General features: G+C 48.5%; 1 protein-coding gene across 1 annotated transcript in view; it reads left to right on the forward strand.

Annotated features, from left to right (window-relative positions):
* RALGPS1 (Ral GEF with PH domain and SH3 binding motif 1) overlaps positions 1 to 23,396 on the forward strand; it is a 261,882-nt gene that overhangs the window by 186,364 nt on the left and 52,122 nt on the right. The gene's annotated exons all lie outside the window — the stretch shown is intronic.

Genomic DNA, 23,396 nt, shown 5'->3' on the forward strand with positions numbered 1-23,396 from the left:
GTGGGTCACGCTGTCCTGTGCCGACATGCGGCAGGCCTGGCAAGGCAAGCATTGACGAGCCACCCTGTGCCCCTGCCCCCAGGAGGCTGCTGGTAAGGCCTGCTAGGAGAAACTTCTAGACCTGCCATTCTTGGGTCAGCCTGACTGGGGAGGTGCCAGGAAGCTGTGAGTGCCAGGCCCATGGCAGACTTACCCATCCACAGCACCCAGCCCTCTCCTACCCAGAGGCTACATAAATGCTCTTGACCCCAGCCTGCTGTGCCCGGCTGTGCTGGCCACAGATGCCTCAGTGGACAGGACCAATACTAGAGACCAGTGGGGAGATGGGTGCCGAATAGCCAGTGGCGTGACCCATCCATGGGCCAGAGCTCAGAGAGCCTGCCCTGGGCCACGTGCGAGCAGCGGGTGGGTCAGCAAAGCGAAGGCCACGGGAGGAGAAACAGAGCCTGCCCAGCAGGGACCAGGGCGAGGAGAGCCCAGGCCCTGGGGTCCTAGCCCCAGTCACCACTCCCTGGGGTGCCACCTACCCTCCCTGTGTGCTGTCATATGAGTGTGGAACAGGTGCTGTGAGGGTCCGGTAAGACAACGCAGCGTTTCCGCAAACTTCAGGCCTTTGTGACTGTCTTCACTATTCCTGCTGCTTCTTACTTTTTCTCTTTAAATCTAGTTTGTTCGTATCTGTGATGTTGATATGCTATAGTTTTTCTAATATACTCTAAAATAGATACATCTCCATCCCCAGACCACGCACAATTCTCTCAGTAAAGTGTGTCCACACTTTGGGGAACACTGAGATGACAGGTGTTGTTGAACTTGGCACATGGTGAGCTCCAAACATGGGTCAGCTTGTACATTATTGTTGTTGTTGTTGCTATTATCATGGCACTGAGCCTGTAGGAGGCAAGATGTGGGGAGCTGGGGCTCTCTCATCACTGCCAGCCCCTCTTCTCCCCCCCAGGAGGTCTGTCCTTTCCCTTTTCCTGCTTATCTTCCTGCCTTTAGAGCTGGCTTTGGGGTGCCCTGGAAGAGCAGTGCCTGACTGGCGGGGTCAGATGTGCCGGCTGCGGCTGTCTGTCCCAGACCCTGGAGCCATCCGGGCCCCTGTGTAAAGTGATAGATAGGCCTGATGCTGTGTGGGCAGGAAGGGGCTGCACAGGACATGCCCAGGTGGGCGGCAGGGCCTGCGGCAGCCCCTGCCCACTTCCTGGGGCCTTCGCGGAAAGCAGCTGGGGTGTCCAGCCTCAGTACCTAACTTGGGTCGGGACCCTTCCCACTTCCATTGAACATTGAGTCCCCTGGGGCCTTACACCAATGGAACGATCCACCAGAACCCCGTGACAGCGTGTGGTCGGCTTGTCCGGACGAGTGTGTTTATGTGAAGGACACACCTCAGTCCTGAGATGCTTATTCCACAGCCATGGGATTGCAGGCGCTTATTTTTCTCGTTATGCTTTTAATCTATGTTCTAGGATAAACATAAATTCTCTTTTTAATCAGCAAAGATAATGTTCTTTTAAATCTTAAAAAGAAAAATAAGATAATGTAGATAGGGAGACAGTAAAGATACCCGATAAGCGTGGGGTCAGCCGGCCAGTGCTGGAGGAGCTGGGTGAGGGTGTTGGCCCTGGAGGGGAAGGGCAGAACAGGAAGCCGAGGTCATTCATTTAGGAGGCAGGGTGCCCATAGGGAGGAACAGCTGGGGATGGGGGGGGGCAGCTGTTGGGGAAAACCAGCCTCCAAAGGGAGTAGGAGAGGCACCAAGGAGGGGCAGGGTGGTGAGCGGGCTGGGGCCTCGCCAAGCCTGGAAACCGGGGAATTGCAGTGCTGGGTGAGCACCTCCAGCAGCACTTGGCAGCCTCTGCAGAGGCTGGGAGATGCCTCCCGAGATGGATGCCAAGATGGGGCTTTGTTGGCCTGCACCTGACCAAGGAGAGGAGTCAGGGGGGCCAGGGGTACAGGTGAGACTGAGGTCCAGGTGATCAACCCCACAGTAATACATAAACTCTGACAGAAAACAAAAAAAACAAAAAAAAGAAAGAGGTTGAACTCAAGCTCAAGATCTTTGTGCCGTACTGAAATTCCTACTTACTCAACCTTCAAGTATTTTGTAAGTTCTAGGGACCCTCCAGCCTGCAGCAACACAGCTGCCCCCCCCCCCCGCCTGGCCACCTCACTTTCCTTGCTCAGAAGCCACCCTTGGGGATTTCCAGCTCTGGCACGCTCCATGCCAACCAACAGTCTGTCCGCTGCCAGAGAACCGCGTGTGATCTCAGGCTAGTGGGTCCCAGGCTTCTATTTCATGGCCAAAGGGAACTTCAAAACGAAAGTTGGGAGACTCTCACACGCTCCCAACTTTTTTTTTTAATGGCAAATGAAGAAAATATAAACTATCATTATTATTCCCCAGAGGAAGGAACATTTTAACACCAATAGTGTAAACAGAGCATAATCTCAGGATAAAGGATATTTTTTCCCAAGTAAGGACGATTGGCAGCCTTTTTGCTGACACAGTTTTTTAAAGCTTTAAAAATGTAATCTCTATTTAAAATGTTTTGAATACAAAAAATTACAGCATAAAATGTTATTGCATGCTTTTACCTTATATGTGGATGCATCTTTCATATGCATTTGTCATTGTGGAGCATGTATTCAGCAGCCCATTCCAGAACTTGGTGTTTTTCACAGTCATTTGTGAAAATCTAGCCTCACAAAAGTCTGTTGATGAAAATGGGCGCAGCACTCTCCATGCCAGCTGCTCCACAGGGAATATTCTGGGAGGGCAGGCCTCCCACCTCTTCTCCTGCCTTCTCCCCAGGTGCTGGGAAGTAACTCGGGTGGCAGGCCAGGTTTCAGGCTAGCACAGGCTGCGGGCTCTCCTGCCCAGCGGCAACAAATGCCCAGGGCTCAATGCAAGGGGCCCGTCACCTTGCAGGGAGCAGGGGACCCGTCCATGAGGGGCGCAGGCCAGTGAGTCCATCTTTACAGACCCGCCCGTGTGCAGGTGAAGAGCAACCCTGGTCTGGGTTCCGAGAGTAGGAATAGTGTCCGATGGACGAGTGAGCGGCACCCTGCACTGTGAGTGGTATGTGAGACAGGCCACGCCACAGAGGGCCTGGAATGCCAGGCTAATTGTGTGGGTGAAGGCCGATGGGGCAGTGACTCTGAAGGCCATGGGAGGGACGGGCATGTCTGGAGGGAAGCAGGGGCACCAGGGAGCCGTCTTGGCAGGCCCGGTGAGGTAGGCAGGCCGGCTGGCCCTCCGGACTCCCTCGGGGGAGGGGCTGCCATCTCCATTCCCCTGGCTGTAGATAAGACGCCACGAGTCACTGTGGGCTCACCCGAATTTCATGTGCCCCTCATGGTGGGTAACCAATTAAATAACTGGGAAGAGGGAAGAAATGAGGCTTCCCAGAATTTGGGGAGGAAACCACTCTTCTCTGGGGGATTGTTGACTATTTCTTTATATTTACATATATGTAATAAATATATACATATATGTATATATATGTATTTGTTGCTACTCTGGTGAAAAACTTAAATCTGATGGTTAATATCAATAATTAGAATAAAGGCTCATAAGATTAATACATTCTTTTAAAAATGCACAAACAACTGGGTAACACAGCTGTAAATTTTTTTTTTTAAGATTGTTATTGGGAAATTGGGGAGGGGAACGGTGTTGGGGAATTGGGGAAGAGGAACATTGTGTTTTTCCAGGACTCATCAGCTCCAAGGCAAGTTGTTGTCCTTCAATCTTAGTTGTGGAGGGTGCAAGCTCAGCTCTAAGCCCAGTCGCCGCTTTCAATCTAATTGTGGGGGCGGGGGAGGGGCTCTCGTCCACCATCCCATGTGGGAGTCGAACCAGCATCCCTGTTGCACACTGAGCCATCCGGCTGCCCGTGGGCAGTTCGCGGCTGCTCAGCTCAAGGTGCTGTGTTCAATCTTAGTCGGGGGAGGCGGGGCGGGGGGGGGGCGCAGCCCACCATCCCATATGGGTGTCAAACTGGCAACCTTGCTGCTAAGAGCACGCACTCTCACCATCTCAGCGGTAGCTCGGCTCAGGCGCAGCTCACTGGTCCATGTGGGAATCGAACCGGTGACCCTGTTGCTCAGAGCTCGTGCTCTTAACTAATTGAGCTACTCGGCCAGCCCCTGTAAATTTTTTTTAAGCATGTAAAATTCCACCAGTCCAGCACTTAATGTTTCCATATCTTTATTTCCATGCTTTTGCCATGTAGTTGATTTTCATTTTCTTAGCTATTTCTCTGTTTGACATTAGAATATTTTTAGTTTTTGTTGTTTTGTTTTTAACCACTATAGGTTTCCCTGCCACAAATCTCTTTCTGTGTACAATGTCTTTCCTTCTTTTAAAATTATTTCCTCAGAATAAGTTCCTAGGAGCAGGATTACTGAGTTGATGGATACCAGTATTTTTCTGGCTTTGGGATCCCAAATGCACTTCAAAAAGGTTGTCCCCACTTACCCGGCGGCCAGCAACGGATGGGCTTTCCCTTTCACCGCAGCCTTACTAGCTTTCAACGTTGGTCTTATTTTAAATTTAATGATGTAATGGATGTTAAATGGCAGCTTTTATTAATTTACATTTGTCAGCCCAGGGCCCCTATACTCTTTCTCCAGGTCCCGTGTGCGACGTGATTGCTCTTCTACCCCCAGGCCTGAAGTCCAGATGAATGAATGATTGTTGGGGCTAGACATTCTTCCGTGTTTGTGTGGGAACTACTTCAATAGATTTTAAGGGAAAGACAGTGGAAAGATGTTTAAACTATATATAGAGTTGGTGACACCTCTTATTTGTTCAAGGTGGTCCCAGTAATGAATGCAGACTCTGTACTTCTGGGAATATGTTTATGTCTCATTTGAATTCTAGAAGACATCAGAGTTAGAATGTTAGCACATGATGTATAATTTAAGTCAGAAATGAAAGAGTCCCCATCAAAAACAACCCCTCCTTTCTAGGCGTCCCTTAATTACCAAGGCAGAGGTCTCTGAGTAGGGCAGGACTCCTGGCTGGAGAATGTCTGAAGGAAACTTGAAGGCCAGCCCCCCTCCTCTTGCCATGCCCTCTCCCCCTGGCACCTGGAGAGCCAACCTCCCGAATAACAGAGGCTGAGACAGCCGAGGACTAGCCCCAGACCCGCTCTGGGCCTTTGCTGTGATGTCATCTCTGTGGGCGGCCGCAGCCCTGGACCCTCCACCTCACTGCTTCCGTGGCACCCCTTCTCTCCTCTGTGCCCCACGTTCCCGTGACCACAAGGGCTGAAAGCTTACTGCTCAGGCATGATAATGGACACTGCCTCTCTGGCCCTGAGCCTTGGCTGGCCCCCTCCAACAGTGCTTTCGACCCACCAGGTAGCCACTGCCCTGACCCAGCCTGAGCCTCAGGGCCCTCCCCCACAGTGGCCCAGTGCCGGCAGCTTCGTGCATAGTGAGTGTGGGAACACGTGAACTCTGAGCTCCCAGAGTGCAGACGTGCACGCCTGTGGTCCTCGAGATTTAAGATGGCATGTGGATAACCTCGCTTACTTTGATAGCTAAGTATTTCTCTTAATGTGATTAGCTCATTGAACCCATGATTTTGGTCCAAACATTTAAGTACAAAATAATATAGTGACCCAACAATTCCATTCCTGGGTGTATACCCAAAAGAACTGAAAAGAGGTGTTCAACCACAAACTTGGTATGTGAATGTTCATAGTGGCACTGTCACAAGAGCTAAAGGGTAGAAACAACCCAAATGCCCACCAACTGATGAAAAGATAAAGCAAAACATGGTGTATGCACATGGTGGCGTGTTACCAGCCATAACACGGAATGAAGCACTGACACATGCCACCACACGGTGACCCCTGGAAACCGTAGGCTAAGTGAAAGAAGCCAGACACAAAAGGCCACATAATGATTCCATTGCTATGAAATGTCGCCCGTTGTCCGTAAATCCACTGAGACAGAGCGTAGGTTAGTGGTTGCCTAGGCTTGAAGGAGGGGGGAGCAGGGAGTAAATGGGTGTAGGATTTCTTTTCGGCTTGATAAAAATGTTCTGAAACACCATAGTGGTGATGTTTGCACAACGTTGTGAACGTATTAGATGTCACTGGTGGTCAATTTTATGTTGTGTGTATTTTACCGCAATAAAAAATTGTAATCCTATAAGTGCTATGTTGGCAAAAATCATGCCAGTGATATGTAAATGAGCCAAGTTAAAATAACATTACAGTAAACAAAGCAAGCTAAGAACCAGCCCTCGCACCCCAGGGAGGTTCTGTTTCATTACTGAACTCGCCTTTGCTGGAGGGAGGACCTGCTGGCCCTCCAGTGTCTGCATGGGGACAGCCGCGGCCTGGCACTGCGGAAAGCACTTTGCCTGCTCTCACTGCAGCCCCACAGCAGCTTTCCAGGGAGGTGCCTTATTCTCCCCATTTTACAGACAGGGAACCAGGAGCCACAGCACTGTTCAATGGCAGCCCAGGAGACAGGCACACCTACCCACCAGGCCCTGTAGCGACTTGCATATTTTCACCCAGGGATCCTCAGAGGCACCCAATTGGGTTGTCACTTACTCATGACACCTGCTGTCCTTAGTTTTCAAAAACTGGGCAGTCGCTTTCCTAAAACTCATCTCTCAATTATGGAGTTCCTCCCCTGGTGCCTTCCTCACAGGGCCCGGTGACCCCATGGGACCAAGCCCTCCGCTTTCTGACTCTGGCCGGCGAGGGCTGTAGGTTGCGATGGTGCATGGAGGGTCAGCAGGTCGGCTCGCTCTCAGGCAGCCCCTGGTTCCGCTTGTGCTGCGAGCAGTGGTTCTTAGACCAGGGGAGGAACCTGGGGAAGTGGAGCTCTCTGTAGATGAGCTGGAACTGCTGACGCCATTACAGGCATAGAAGTCCCCATTGAATGAGATTTGGGGTATGCACCACCTCTTTCCAGCTGGGTGACCTTAGGCAAATGGCCTAACCTCCCTGACCCTAATTTTCTCATCTGTAAAATACTATATGGAAGTGGCATTTACTCAAATGGAGGACTGTACTTCTCCTTTGTTGTTCCTGCCATTGTAGTGTTTATTCAATAACCACTTGTGCAGTTACTCGTTTACTGTCTGACTCCTCCTCTGGGTGCACAGGCTGTATTGGTCAGGTTCCTGCAGTGTCCCTAGCATCTAGCATCTTGATAAATACTTGTTGACTAAAAGAATAAATTGATGCCTGAAAAGTGCTAGGCACATAGCAAATGGTAATACATGTTGTCATTAGTGTCACAATTATTATTATTGTTGCAGGTGATAGTAAAGGCTTGCATACAACAACTCTGATTCTCCAGGCAGCCTTGCACGGTTGGGATTATGGAAAAATGGAAACCAAAACTCAGATACATTGAATAACTTGCCCATGTCCCATAGAGCTGCTGGCAGCGAAGTCCGTATACCCCGTCACTGCCCTGAATTCCTTGTCAGTCGCTGTGACACCCTAAGTCCCTTCATACAGACCAGGAACGGTCTGTGACAGAAAATTCTACTTCTGAGCACACATGTCTAAGAAGTAAAGGACATTTTCTGGGAGGTAGCATAGTTCTCGCTGATTTGACATATGAGAAATTATGGTTGCCAGCAGATAAGCAGCCTTCCGAGGCTGCTGCCCTCTGCATGCAGCAGGATTCCCCAACTGTGAACCACAGCCTGGGGCTCCCCCTGCGACCACTCCATGGAAGAGAGGGAGCACCTGGCACCAGGCCCACGAGGGCAGGCCAGAGCACGGCTGGTTTTTCTCACGGCTGCACCCCAGAGCCCAGAGCCGGGCTGACGGTGCTCAGCAAGTGTTTGGTGAATGAACGAATGGATGCACGTCTGATCGAATGAATGAATGAACGAATGAGCAAACCTGCTGCGTGCCTGGTGCTGTGTTGGCTTGCTTATACTCTCTCATTGAATCCTCTGAATGGTTGTGCATGTGAGGTGGGAGCACATGAGGAGATGAGGCCCAGAGGGGCGAGGTCGCCTACCCAGGGCCGCCTGGGGGAGGGGTGTTCAAACCCGGGGCTCCCGACTCCATGTGCTGCTTGAAGAGTAGAGAGGCTTCCCGGGCACTGGGATTCCTCTCTCCCAAACAAGAGAGCCGCTTACAGCTCCGGCTGAGGTGGAGGCAAGAGAGGAGGCAGGGGCGGGGAGCGAGTTGTTCTCAAGGCGGTCACATCCTTATTCAGCCCCTGCTGCGGGTGTAACAGAGTGTGAGGGGCTAGAGAGGGGGGCCAGTGGGGAGGAGTGGGCGTGCACCCCAGGTCCTTGTTTCTCTGCAGACGGGGCCTGCCACACAGCTTCTTCTGCTAATGTCATCACCATCACCCTAACCTTTCTTGAGCAGTGTGACCTTGTTCGTGGGGCCGTACAGACTCCTCAGTTCATTCCCTCTCACTCCCACATGAGGGAGGCATCACCGTTGCCCGTCCCCTGCCGTTGAGGGACAGAGGGGCAGAGGAACTGTTCCGAGGCCTCTGAGAGCAAGTCAGTGGCAGAGTTGGCCTTCCCGCCAGACTCCATGCTAAGTGCCCCATGCTCCAGAGCCCCCATGCTAAGTGCCATCGATGGGACTGGCTGCCCAGGCTGGCCTCCAGAGGGCTTCCTCCATGGAGCAGCTGCTGCTCGAGCGGGCGGGCGGCCATCTTGCTTCCAAGCCCAGCCCAGCCACTCTGGTCAGCACTGGTCAGCTCAGAGGGCTGTGTCCTGAGGCTCATGGCCGAGGCAGGGCTGACACCGGACTGGACGCCTCTTACTGAAGGAAGCATTTGGCTTTAGAGGCCTAAGCCCAGGAATGTGGCTGAGTGAGGGCCCATGCGCCAGTTGGAGTGAGGTTTGGTGGGGCTTACATCAGACTTCTCAGCCTGAGCTCTTGGTAATCCGCTTGGAATAAGTCCTGTTCTAGCCCGGAGATGTTTCTGCTCCATGAGAGGACATCTGCCCCTCTGAGGGTGGGGCCTTTGACTCAGCCCTCAAGGCCTGGACTAAGGATCTCGGGGGCAGGGACCACAGGACTTAGCTCCTGGCATCAAACAGAATGGAGAAATTCACAGCTGAAAGGTGGTCCCTACAACCCACGCAGCCATGGCTGGGAGATCGCAGGAGCATGCTTTGGGGCCAGCCAGACTTCGATCCAAACCTTGGCTTCTCTACCTACTGGCCAGGAGACATTGGAAAGTCACCCTACCTTTCTGAGTCTGCTTCTCCATCTAGATGAAGGGTTAATGATGCTTTCCTTGAAACCCTGTTGGTAGATGAGCTGAGGAGATGGGTCTGAGGCCCAGAGCACACGGTATAGCTCTAGGTCACCCCACAAATGGTAGTGCCCCTGCCCCAGCTCCCCAGGCTTTGCACGTCCATGTGCTGTCCTGCAGGACCAGTAAGAGGAAGGGCAAGGTGGGGCCACATTATGGGTCAGAGCCCAGACTCCAGAGTGAGACCCGAGGTGCAGTCTCGGCTCTGCCACTCACTTGCTGTGTGATCTTGGACAAACAGCTTAGCGTCTCTGAACCTCACTTTCCTCTTCTGTAAAGTGAGGACTCCGCTCTTAGCCCAGAGCCTGGCACATAGCAAGAGCCCAATGGCCAGGGGCTCGGTTGCCAACATTCACTTGCCCAGGGCTCCTGCTCTATCCCCTGTGCTCAAGGCAGCTGTCTTGTCCCAGGGTCATATTTGAGGCCTTCCCCCCATTCCTGTGTATGGCGGACTCTGAGTCACCAGCGAGTCTTGCTGAGAGTAAGATGCAGGCCAGACTGCTGTCAGGAAACCCTGATCGAGGGGGAGAGTGGGCCTTTGCCCAGAGCAGTGCCCACCGCGCCCTGGGAAATAGGACCTCTGCAAATTACTCTTCCTTCACCGTTGCCCTGAGGCAAGCTTCCCACTTTAGCTGAGATGAGCTTTTTCAGCCTCCACAGGGACCTTCTTACTGGGGTCCCCAGGCTACCTCACCCCACCCAGCCCACCCACACCGCTGTCAGCTCCACTCCATGGCCGAGCACAGACTCCTGTTTTCTGGGTGCCCGTTGCTCAGGGAGTTGGCAGGAGGCACCCAGACCCCACACTGGACTTGACAGAAATACCTCTCCCTATGCTGTCACAGCCAGTTACTTGGTGGCCTCTCCGCTGGGCCCCGCAGAAAGGCGTTTGTCCTCAGAGCTTGCCAGGCCATCCAGGCCTGACACAGCCATAAGAGCCACCCGAGCGCGTGCTTTGTGACCCAGCCACTGGGGCAGCCTCTGCGGGAGGGGTTCTGGTTTCACATACTGCTGACGAGAGAGTGTGGCCTGAGCACGTGTCATCTCTTCATAGTGCGTCCAGCAGCTGGAGTTTTCTGCGGCCCTCGGTCTGCAGTGGTGAAACAACCCCATACATTTATATGGAAAAAATGTGCATTGACCAAATTTTATGGCATCCGAAATCATAGACTGAGTCTCTTTGGATCTTTATACTTAAATACCATAATTACTAGGGGACAGTGTTTTCCTTCTTAAAAAATCAAAGCAGTTGACAAATGACCAGGTGTCCACTAGCATTTTGTGAATAAACAGTCCTTCCTGCCTTTGAAAAGCTCCTCCTCCCCCAGGGAAGCAGTTAGGCAGAGAAGCTGTTGCCATACTCCCCATCGCTGTGGGTCTGGTAGAGTGTCAGTTCCAGGTAGAGCAGAGAGAGAGGGGCTCCTACAAGTTGCTTGGAGGGGCGGGGTCACTTGTGTTTTGTGTGTGTGTGTTGGGGCGGGGAGTGGAGGGTGCTTGTTTTTTGCCTGGATCTTTGCAAGATTTTTTTTTTTAATTCAAACATTTATCCAGGGTGTGTCCAGGAGGGGATCTCTTTCCTGGGACCTGGTACATAGTCCTTGGGAAAATGCCCTGCCCTGAGTCAGCACACTGTTCTTGGGTCCCCCGAACTCCTTGTATTCTTTCTTCCTTTGCTCTTGTCCTTGGCATTGAGGGAGACCCTGCCAAGTTGGCCCTCCACCTCAATGATGCGAGTTTCCCATTTCGCTCCTTGCTGCCTCTGATGTTATTTTTAAAATTCTCCTGCCATGTTTTTACTTTACTTTCATTCTTTTCTTATTGCATGCATCTCCCGTGCTGTCATCCTCTTCAGTTTTCTCTCTGACAGTTCTCTCCTGTCACGGCCTCATCTCCTTGTACTGATTGAAAAGACAGCTTTGTCTTGAAGCTTTCTTCCAAATCCTGGACTAGACTGTTCTCATGTCTTAGCCCCTTCTCCATGCAGCCCAGACCCCATTATTTGGCAGCATTTTTCCACGTGCCCTTGTTGGATTTCCTTTCTTCTGCATGTTTCCTTGGAGAAGGTAAAATCTGTCATCTTCAGGATTAATCAGAGCATTTGAGTTTCCCTCTGGACACACTCGCTTCTTTTCTGGGGGTAGCAATCTGCACATGGATGTGAGAAGATTGGGGTGGGTGGGGGTGGGAAGAGCCAGCCGGAGCATTCCAGAGCCCCTCACTCAGGCCAGTTCCTGCTGGGCAGTGGACTGGTCATTGACTCAAGGTTTCTAGTTTGTGTAGCCCTGGGTCTCTGGGTCTGAGGACAGGCCCTGAGAGGGACAAAATTGTCTGCATTTCAAGAGATAAAGTCCATATTCGCTCAATTTCTGTCCTGTACATCCACCTGTAGTATAATTGCACTTCTTCCTAGGGTCTAGCAGAAAGGCTATCTATCCATCAATCTTAGTTGGTGAGGTGGGTTTCATCTCTTTTCTAACCACAAAAATTTTAGTGGTAAGTCAGGCGAGGCTCTGTGAAGGGCTGGGTATTCTCTGGAAGGCTTCCGGAAACAGGCACGTACCCTCATCATAGCTTAAATATTTTTCTTCGAGTAACTTCACTGAGGTCACGCTTTATCCAGATGCTATGCTAGTCCCTTCCATGTGTGTCATATCCTATAGCCTTCACCTCAGCTTTGTGAGAAAGTTACAGGTAGTTTCTTCATTTCCCAGCTGAAGAAAGCAGTTGAAAAACTCACACGGGATCACACGGAGCAAATGAGTGACAATGCCAGGATTTGAACACAGATGTCTTGAGTTGTAATATCATTCCTCTCATGTCTGTACTGAGCTACAAGTATCTCATATAACATAGCAGATGAGAGTGTGGGCCCTAGAGCCAAACGACCTGGGCTCAGTCCTACCTCTGCCATGTATGTGCTGAGTGACCTCGGGCAGGTTACTTAACATCTCTGGAGCTAAGTAGCTAAATCAGCGGAGAGCAGATTATGAACCCTATGAGAGTTAAACACATGACAAACCCATTTCTGTCTCAAATGCTACTGATTCCTCTGGGGTCTCTCCTTGGCATCTGAGGATAATTCTCTAAAGTAAGTACGTACTAGAGTATTTTTTTTTAGCAGTTTCATGCCCTTCATATTTGTGTAATTAATGCCTCTTTTGAATGCCTCTGCTAGACTGAACACCTCATGGGGTCAGGGGCCCTGCTTGCCTGGTTCCCCCCTGCACCCCTGCGTCTAGAATGTGGGAGGCAGTCAGTGAGTCTTTGTAGCACTGATGTCTTTTCATGATGGTGGACATCACTGAGTGAGCTGGTCCGCAAGCACGTCACCCGGTGCCCGTGTAGCTCCCTTCTCCCCACAGTGACCTGCCACCTTCCTTCGGGCTCCCCACCACCTCTGATTGGTCAAGCAGACATGTTCCCCTACCACTTTGACCTCTCTCTTCCCTGCAAAGCATCCCCTGATGGTGTAGCCAGGAAGGTCCTGATGAGGGTAGCAGGGGCCCCAAAGCCTGGGGGAACCGCAGTGAGCTGGGAAGAAGGGGAGGAGCCAGGACTGAGTGAACTTGGTGCTGTAGAACCAACCAGAGTAGAAAGCTGGGTCTCAAGGAGGCGACCCAAGGAGCCCAGAGTCTGGGGATCGGGTTTCTTGAATAATTTCCCAAGGTGTTGAGTCTAGTGGTCAGGGAAGAGGCAGCACAAGAGAGCAGGTATGGGTGTAGTGGGCCTTCCATTCTGAAGCATGACCCCAGCCAGTGACACTGGCTCTGTACCTGCCATCCCCTCCATCCCACTCAGCAGGCACAATCCCAGACCAGCAGGCACCCCCTGCTGGTGGGGCTGAGTGCTCTCCTGCCCTGGGGAGACTGGTTCACACGCTGGGTGGGAGTAGCGCTGCCTGCTGGTCCAGACCTTGGAGTAGGGCTGGGAAAGGCTGGGCGGGCCGCCGACCAGCTGGATCTCACTGGGTTGAGTGCCTCCCGTACCCAGCGTGTCCTGGAGAAGGGCAGCGCCGACAGAGATGGTCTCCCACTGTGGAGCTGGGGGGCCCTGGTCCCTGAAAGCCGTTTTTCTAGGACAGCCCAGGGGGACTCGAATCCTGTGATCTCTATTGAGTAAGGCAGGGAGAGATCAAAACCCCTGACCTGAAAACCACAAATAAGTTAGTGGTCAGATGCCTTCTTACTCCAAAGGAGCCTTTCAGTGTTTCATTTCAGCAAAGTCAGAAAAGAATTTGCTTTCAGAAAGAGATCGGTTTGGATCTACCTAACCCTCCGAAAATCTATTGCTTGTTTCCCAGAGAATGCAGGGCTTGGTGATGGGGGTTAGAATGTGTGGTGTTTCGTTACACAGTTTCCATTGAGTAATGAACCGGATCTGACAGTGTTGCCTTTGCCTCCATTATTTTTTGTTACACTTAAAGACTAGGTGAAGTGTGGTCACAGATACATGCGCGCATTAGGGGAAATGGAAAATACTTTGGTGATTGAAGCAGCCGGCCGGCCATGAGCTCACTCCCTGGCCAGCATCCTGGTGTCCTGGGACGTCCAAGGAGCCTCTCTGTGCACAGTAGCGAATCTCGGAGCCAGGCTTAGAAAGACAAGCTCTGGGTGTTTTCCTTGGCACGTGGGCAGTCTCGGTTCTACCCAGTACGAGGCAGGTTTCCGAGGCTTTCGCTGGGGGAATCATCTTGCATTTCCTTCTGGTGACGTTAGCTACTCTGGAAGCCCTTTGTAGCAATCAGAGAAATGTGGGTATTTAGGTTGGAGGTCTCAGAACACAGGGTGACCCTAACAGGGGCTGTGGAGCGAGGTGCCTGGCCGCTACAGCCTCTCTCTGCCACTGACCAGTGGAATTTCAGATGTCAGATTGAAGAGCCATGTGTGTGCAAATAAAGATTCCACATCCAGTCGTTCCCCAAAACATTTTTTGAGCCTCTTCTCTGAGCTAGGCTTGGTGCTCCGCCCCTGAGATGGGTAAGATGCAGTCCCTGCCCTCAGGGAGTATGTGATAAATGCTGTCCTCGAGGAAATGGCACCCTGCTCTGAGTGCCCAGGAAGAGCCAGCTAACAGCCGGAGGAGAAGGAGGTCTAGTGGGCCCGGGGAGGAAATGCCTCTGCTGAGCTCAGAGGCACAAAGCAGGGCTTGCGGCTGGGGCATCTTGTAAGAAGGGAGTGGGAGCGGAGGCCAGAGATGCAGGCATACGGCGCAACCCAGAGGCCAGGAACGCTGGCCCACTGGGCATGGAAAGTCACTGGGTAGTTTTAAGTTGGGGAAGGGCACAGTCTGATTGGGTTTTAGAGAGAACATAGGGTGAAGGGAGGGAGGGAGGGAGGGAGGGAGGATCTTCCTGTTTTTATATTTCTAAAAGTAATACATATCATAACTGAAGACTGAAAAAATATATAATTGTATAAAGCAGAAAATAACCCTAAAATTCCATCCCTAAAAATGGCTACCATTAACAGATTAGGCAATGTATTTTCATCTTCCCGCTTTCTCTCTTTCATAAAATCATACCTGATTTTTTTTCAATGAAAAACACATCATGGATATCTTTTCATGTCAGTTCTTAGAAATCTGTTTTACTCTTTTAATAACTGCATCATATTCCTCTGCTTGGATAAAAAATTTTTATCTAAACCATGCAATTTTTCACGATTATAAATTACAAACTATGGTACAATGAATAGTCCTTGTTTATTTTGCCAATTTGTAGGAGTGTTGCTATAGAATACATTTCTAGAAATGGACTTGCTGGACCCTGGAACACACATATTTGAAATTTTTGATCGATGCTGCAAGTTCTCCTCCCAAAAGTTTCTACTGCTTTGTGCTATAGTCAGTCTCGTATAAGAGTGACCGTTTCCACACGCTCTCATCAACACCGAGTATTATCAATCTTTTTGGCCTATACCAGTATAAATGGCACAGGTGCAAAACAAACAAACAACTTGTTTAATTCCTTGATTATTAGTGAGGCTTGGGCATCTTTCGCACCTTTATTGATCATCTTCTCTAACATTATTTGCCTTTATTATAGGAGGTTTTTATATATTACAACTATGGACTGCCTTTCAATTGCAAATATTTTTCCTGTTTTGACATTTGTGTTTCAACTTTGTGTAAGGTATTTGCTTTGATCCTGCAGAAAGAAGCGTGTGAGTCTTCTTCACAGCTTGAGTTTCACGTCACACTTAAGCTTGCATGTACCCCAAGGTTATAAAAAGCTTCTCCTATGTTTTATTCTAAAACTTGTTACTCCATTTTGATTTCAGTCCTAATTCATCTGGAATGTATTCTGCTTTAAGGAATGAAGTAGTAAACACCCAGCTTTATATTTTCCTACATGGATAATCATTTGTCCCAATACCATTTATTGAAGAACCCATCCTTTCCCTGTGGATTTAAAATGTCCCCCTACCTTTCACTAAATTTCCCCATCCACATGCATCAGTGTGGGAAACAAACACTCTGTGACATTGGTTTGTCTGATTCTGGAGCAATGGCACCCTGCTTAATGAAAATGTTCTATTTTCATGTATTTATTCCTCTAGGTGAACTTTGAAGTCAATTCTGGAATTATATGAATTTTATACATTAATTAGGACAAGCTGCCTTTGTTATTTTTCTTTTCAAAAATGTTCTGTTTTCATTCCCGGTGAACTTTGAAATCAATTTTGGACTCATATGAAATTCATATATTAATTAGGCAATAATTGACATCCTTACCATGTTGAGTCTTCCCATCTAGGAGTACTATGTATTTCCTCATTTACTTACATATTCTTTCATATCCTTAAGATATGTTTACTTTATTCATTTTTATCTTAATTATCAAAGTGTTACATTCTCATTGTGACAACTCAAATAGAGAGTTATAGAGAAAAGGTTCATATTTGTATGCATGCTGCTTTTATTTCAGTAAAGTAGATTCTTCAAAGAAGAATTCATAAGCCCAGGATGTGTACATATTTAATTTTAATAAATGTTATATAATTTTTTCTATCAAATAAGTTCTATTTATATAGATCTTACACATTTCTTTTCAAGTTTACTCCCGGGGTTTTACAGTTTTATTTTTACTGTACATGCCCTCTATTCTCCCTTTTCCCCCCTTTTATATAACTGATGATTGCTGGTATATAAAAATGTTATTGATTTATGTATATTTACTTTGAGCTTAACTGTGTTATTTAGTACTGATAGCTTTCCAGTTGGCTATCCTAGATTATCTAATTATATATAACTAATACTATTGCTTAAAAATAATGGCAATATTATGCATATCTTTAATATTTATAACACATTTCTTTGTCTTATCTTATCTCGTTGGCTTGTGCATCCAGAATAGTGATAAATGATAACAGTGTGGCAGGTATTGTTGACTTGTTCCTAATAATAGGATTTCATCTTAAGAACATCATTTTAATTTTTCTAATGTGCATTCTTTATCGCATTAAGGAAGCCTGTTCCTAGCCCAGTACTTTATCAGGAATGGATATTAAAGTTATCAGTGACTTTTCAGCATCTCTCGAGATCATTTATGGAAATATCATTGCACTCCTGTAATTAAACCTGTTTGCTTTATTAATCTCTAGTATACTGCTAATTCATTTTGCTAATATTATTTTAAAACACTGGTGAGTTTTACTTACTCTTTTATTTGGAATCTGTGGATCTTTATTAATAAGATCAATCTCTTTTTTATGTCATTTCTGTCGGTTTTGGTATAATGATGCTGAAGTCATAAAAAGAGCTGCAAATATTTCTGACTTATTTTCTGGAAGAGTTTAAATAACATCAGTTTTTCTTTTAAGGTTTTTTGGATGGGTTCCATAAAACCGTTTGGATATTGTACTTTTTAATTATAATATCTTTCTCAGTATTGTTAACGTTTTTCTCTTTATTGGTAACTTGAAGGTTTTTGTCTCTTCTTGAGACAATTTTGGGAAGAAAGATTTCCCTACTAAGCACCCATTTCATCTAGATTTTCAAATATGTTGGCATAAAAATTACATACCACCATTTTCACACCCCCTCCATATTTGGAATCATATTCTCTCTCATCCCTAACATTATGCATCTGTGTTTTCTTTCCTTCGTCTCCATCACACACACCAAAAGCTTGTCTACTTTATTGACTTTCCGAAGAACCAACTTACTTTTAAAATTCATTATTTCTGCTTTTATATTTTCAGTTGTTTTCTCTTAACTTCTTTTGCTTAGTTTTGTGCTTTTTCTAGTTCTTTGTAATGAACACTACGTTCATTTCTCTTTTTTTGGTCTTTCTTAATTATTAATATAAGCATTTGAGGGTATGGATTTTTATCTGAGTAGTTATGTGGCTTTGACTGCATCCTATATGTAAACGGTTTGCTATTTTAATTTCAATTTCTTCTTTTATCTCTGAATTGGAGTGCTTTTTTTCTTTCCCAAATGGTTCATTTTTACCCCTGGGGCAGGAGAGGAAGTGGAATTGCTCTAGACCTACCAAAACCACATGGATTATGTGTGGGAGGTACAATTTCCCCCAAAGGAAAAGTGAGGACTGTTTTCAAAAGAACTGGGAGGGGCTGTTAGGCAGACGAGAGTCCCCGTTTCTTCTTTACTGTCAATAGAGTAGTTAAAGGATTGAATGAGATAATACATGTAATTTGCTTAACACAGCGTCCAGCACAAAACAAGCCCAATAGCAATGAGATTAATGCCATCCCTTCATGCTCTTTCTTACTGACGATCAGAATACCAGCACGTGCTGTATGATCCCACGACTCTCTAGGAGAACATTTGCAGATAGTAGGTTACCCCATTGCACCTGGAGATAACCAGGTAACCCCTATGGCATGAGGGGATCTATGACTGTGTCCTCATTTCACCGTGGGGAGCCAGGGGGAGCTTGGACTCCCCTGGACCCTGATTCTGGGCAGGCCGTGGGACTTTGCCCACGCCACGTGCCTTTGTGATTCATGAGCCTCCACACCAGGAAATAAACGAGGCCATGTGCTCTTCCAAGAAACATGGTCTCTGACCACCTGCCATGTGACTGCCTGGGCCTGCCCCCTTTCTGCAGACCTGGGAAACATGTGTCACAGCATCCTAAAGCTTCCCACACATTGTACATAAGGAATATCCTTCAAATGAGGGCTTTTCCTGGAGTCTATGTTTTGTGTGATTGATATTAATTAGCACGCACTAATTAATACAGCCTCCTGCATCTTGACAGGGGTCCTAAGCCGCATGCCGAGACCTCCCCCTGCAGTAGATGGAATTGCTTTGTGCTCTCTAAAAAAAAAAACCTAATGAGCTGCTGCTCTGTTATTTCATTTGGATTTTATCAGGACAGTTTATGTGATCAAACCACACAAGTATAGTTCTGGGTGCCAGCACTCCTCATTTCTGAAATTTGAAAGTGATCTTTTCAAGGCAGAGCAGGAGAACATGGAAAAAAGTCTTTCATCTCAAACTTTAAAAGAGAGAGAGAGAGAAAGAATGGAAAGAATAAAATGGAAATGTGGCATATTTTTATGCTGTGGAGGGCTTTTTCCCTTCAACGCAGCAGAATTTTCCTTATTAAATAGATAGCTGTGTGAGAAAAACCAAAACCAGACTCGGGGTGGAAGTGAGACAGGCAGCGATGGGAGAAACAAGAGCACAGTGAGCTTCTGGGCTTGCGGTGAAGCCCGGGTGCCAGCCCTGGGCTTTGGCTCCGGGGCGCCGAGAGTGCCCAGCTTCAGGCGGGCTCCGCTCCATGGAGCATGGTGTCCTGCAGCGTAAGAGAAGGTGTCTGTTCAGGAGAGCACCTCCTTTGTCAGCATAGCACCTCCTCCTCGGGGCCGGGGCGTCTTGTGGACAAACCCTGGTGGGGGGCCTGGATTCACTGTCAGGAAGAGGGTTTGGCCACATGCCCCTGGGGTTGGGACCAGCCCAGCTGGGGAGGGCATCTAGAGCAGAGTAAGCTGAGGGCTGCTCAATCCTGCCTTGGGGCTCTCTGCCCCACCATGTTGGCACTTCTGTTGCAGCCACAGCAGTGACTCCAGGCCCTGTGTGGGACATGGAAGGAGGGAGCAGAGCAGAAGCATATTCTGGGTAGCTGTCCATCTCAGAGGAGGTCCAGTCTAGAAGCGGGCAAGGCCTGGGCCAGATACTGGCTGCCACCAGGTCACAGTGGGGGTCCTCACACCCCTGGCTCTGTGGCTGGGACTCTTGTCCCTGTACCAACCAATGATTCGCGTTCCCCAGCACTCGACTTGGCTCTCTGTGCCAAACCTTTGGAGTCAGATAGGCCTGAATTCAAATCCAGACGTCCCCACTTGCAAGCTGTGTGATCTTGTCACTTTTCCTCTCTAAGCGCCCATGTTGTAATCTGTGAAATGAGAGTACCTAGATGTCATGATATAAGCGAGGCCAGCCTTTTCGGTCGCACAGTGGCTGTTACTGTACAGTTGCTTCCTCCAATGCACCTGCACCTCCCAGCCTGGCCCCTCTCCCTGCTCAGCCCCATGGCAGCCAAGGCCAGAGGCCTGCCCACTTGCTGTCCATCAGAACAAGGCCAATAACATAGTGTCATGTGCAGTAGTCACTGTGTAAATAGGAAAGGAGCTGAGATGTCCCAGCTGTGCTGTCCCAATCCAGATAGAAGCTCCCAGCACTGGCCCGCCTGAGGTGGGTGGCCACCACGTGGTCGGCATCTGGGCGCCATCCACGGTTATGGCAAACCCAGCCAGTGTATCCCTCTCATGGGCTGCTTCACGTGGGGCCTCGCCATGGAACCAGGCCCGAATCAGCTTAGCTTCTTGGGCATCTCAGTGGTCCAGGCCCTGGGCCAGGAGACTCCTCATGACCGCCATCATTATCCCCAGTCACAGTCAAGGAAACTAAGGCCTTGGGAGGTGAAAAGGCTTGCCCGTGGCCACCCAGCTGGGAAGTGGCAGTGCTCGGCCTCCGAGTCTCCTGGCTGTAAGCCCCACGGTCTCTCACTCACAGCACAGCTGCCTGTCACATGGCAGAGTTGGCAGGGCCTCCAGGCCTGGGTGGGCCCACGGAGGCTAGGACCTGGACAGATATGCCATGATGCGTGCCAGGGAGGCAGTGGGAGGCGGCCGCAGTACAGTCATGAGCCCTCTCAGAGAGCGTCGATCCCAAGGGAGAAAGCGGGCTGCGAGAGCCTCTAGGTTCAGCTTGCTTCAGCAGCTGCCAGGCCCCAGAGGACTGGCTGGGGTAAAAGAAGGACTAAGGACATGGCAGCCTGGACAGACCTGTGTTAGAATCCTGCCACGGTCACTTCCCAGCTGTGTGTCCTCAGATAAGCGATGCAACTCCCTCAGCTTCAGTTTCTTCCCTATAAAAGAGAAATGAATCCTCCCTGACAGCAGCGCTGTTGTTAGGAGTCCATAATCTGGGCAAAGCCTATAGTTTAGGACCTGGCACATAGTAAGTGCTCAGTTTTATTATTATTATCGTCACCTCACTCTCAGTGTCTCTTTCTTCCACTACAAAATGAGGGTAATAATGTACTTCATGAAGCTATTGTATGGATTAAATAAAATATGCCTTCATTCAAGCTTTTCTTCTTTTAACTAATGTTTACCAAGCAGCTCCTATGTAGTGTGTTCCAGCTGCTGCAGACTGAGTCCATGGAGCAAGACACACTTCCTACTTGGAGGGGCTTGAAGTCTGACAGGGAAATCAGACCCTAAATGCACAAATGATACCAATAAGTATATAATTGCAGTAGTGGTGAGTGCCGTGTTTAGGACTTAGCACTGCCCTGGCACGGTGCAAGGGGGAGGTGGCTATTTTTATGACTTCATTATGAGTTAGGCTTTTAAATATTTCCGGTTACAGGCCAATAATACTGAAAAGATTTCCCTGGATTTGCACACTGTTAACTGTGGAGGTTTTGTTGCTTTTGGAGGTTTTGTTGTGAAAATGAAAGGTTGTTTATATGAAGGATCTGTCCAGACAGTGCCGAGGATCAGGGTCTCCCAGGTCCCTGGGGCCAGGAGGCCCCTTTGGGAGGTCCCCTCAGTCCTGGGTGCATTGTGGCCTTGGCCTGTGCACTCCGGTGCAGGGAGTAGACAGGTGCTGGAGGCGGCATGTTTTGTGGAGGTGGGTAATGAACACTTGGTCAGTGGAATTTGCTCTGAGGAAGTAGTCAGCTCCCCGGGCCCCCAGGGGCTGGGGGGTGGAAATGGTGTGCAGCCCCCTCAAAGGCAAGCTCTCCTGGCTTCTGTTTGCAGAGCCAGGAACCTGAGAGGAAGCAGAGGGTCCAGCACCGGTCCTCACAGGGCGGAATAGGACGAGGCTTCCACACTGGGGGTGTTATTGGAGAAAAGGCAATTCCCCATGTGTCTCTGTGGGCCAGTGTGTGGGTGGGAGCATAGGCACTGGCGCCAGACAGCTCATCCTGCAGCTCGCTGTGAGGCCTTAGGCAGGCATCTTAATCTCTCTGAGCTTTAGTTCTCTTTAACCCTCATGGGGTTGATGGGAGGATCACATGAGGTAAGGAGGGTAGCTTTCCACCTTGTCCTGCTCCTCAGTGTCGCTCTTTCTGGGCACTGTTCACTCTGCCACTCCGAGAAAGCCGGGTTCAGGTCCGCACCAAGTTCACATGTGGAGCAGAGCAGCCCCATGTCCCTTATCCCGTCCCCTCATGCTCAGCACTAGATACTTTCTGTTGTGGTTGCAGCAATGATGGGATTTTCAGGATTGCCATTGCTGACTCTTTGGGGAGGTAACTGAGTTACATTTTTAAGAGGGGGGAGGAAAAACAGGTCAAGAGAAAGAGTAAGTCTGTGGGTTTCAACCTACCGAACTTGGAGCTTCTCAACAGGAGAAACTATTTCTAAGTATTAAAATTGTGGAAATATGATGCCTTTAGAAAGAAGGGAAGTGGAAATGGCTCCTATGAGAAGTATGAATACCAGCATATGTTTCTGTGATTTAACAGTTTCCCGTCACAATGTGTAGCTATTCTAAAAGCAGATGAATGACTCATGGTATCCAGCAGCAGCGGTTTACTGTGATGGCAGGAGCAAGTCCTCCGGGGAGGCAGGCTTGAGTTTGACTCCCATCTCCGTCATTTGCCAGCTCTGTGACCTGGAGCTGGTTACACGTCCCTCCTGCATTTCCTGTTCCTCCTCTATAAAATGGGTTATTTTAAGGATAAATAACATAATGGATGTATAAGTCAGTGCAGTGCTCATCCATCCATGCAAAAAACCCACAACTTTTACACTAAGTACCTGGTTAATTACATGTGTAATAATTATTAGGAGTTCAACAATAAACTTCAAGGCTATAAATTTTCCTCTGATTACCACTTTGGTCTGATCCCATAAAATTTGACATGTCGTGTTCTTATTGTCATTGTCCTTGAAAAGACTTTTTATTTTAGATGTTTTGTTTTCTCTTTGACCTGAGAGTTGCTTGTGAGTGTCTCTGTGTGTGCATGTGGGTTTTCCAAATAGTTAGACTTTTTTCTATATTTATTGTTAAATCCTAGATGTAATCTAAGGTAAAAGAATGTGAATAATATGACGTTTACTTTTTGAAACTTATTGAGCTTTTCTTTACAACTTAGTATACAATCAGTTTTTGTCAGCATTCCATGAGTATTTGAAGTGAATTATATTTTCATTTACATAACGCCAAGCTTGTTAATTTTGTTACTCAAATACTATATTCATATATGCACACATGCACACATATATCTGCACATGTGTGTATCTGTGTATATATTTTCATGTATACACACATGCGCACATGCACACACAAATTCTGGAAGAGACATGCCAAAGGCTCCCTCTATGGTTATAGCTTTGTTGAATGCACTTTTCATCTCTGGTACTTTTCTGCTTTGTATATTTTGATGCAATGTTGCTTTGTGCGTAGAAATTTGCAATCATTAAATCTTCTCAATCAAATGTGTTTTTCATTAATATCAATCAATCCTCTTTGCCTTGTTCAATGTTTTCTGCCTTGCTTCTGCTTTACATCGTACTCCTGCCCAACCCCGCTAATATTATGGGTACAGTAGCAGTGCTCATGGAGGGCTGCTGGAAGGACGTGCCACCCGTTGTCCATGCTCCTCCCCAGAGGGTCTGAAGTATGGC

This window comes from Hipposideros armiger, unplaced genomic scaffold (assembly GCF_001890085.2).
Source record: "Hipposideros armiger isolate ML-2016 unplaced genomic scaffold, ASM189008v1 scaffold_3, whole genome shotgun sequence".
NCBI lineage: Eukaryota > Metazoa > Chordata > Mammalia > Chiroptera > Hipposideridae > Hipposideros > Hipposideros armiger.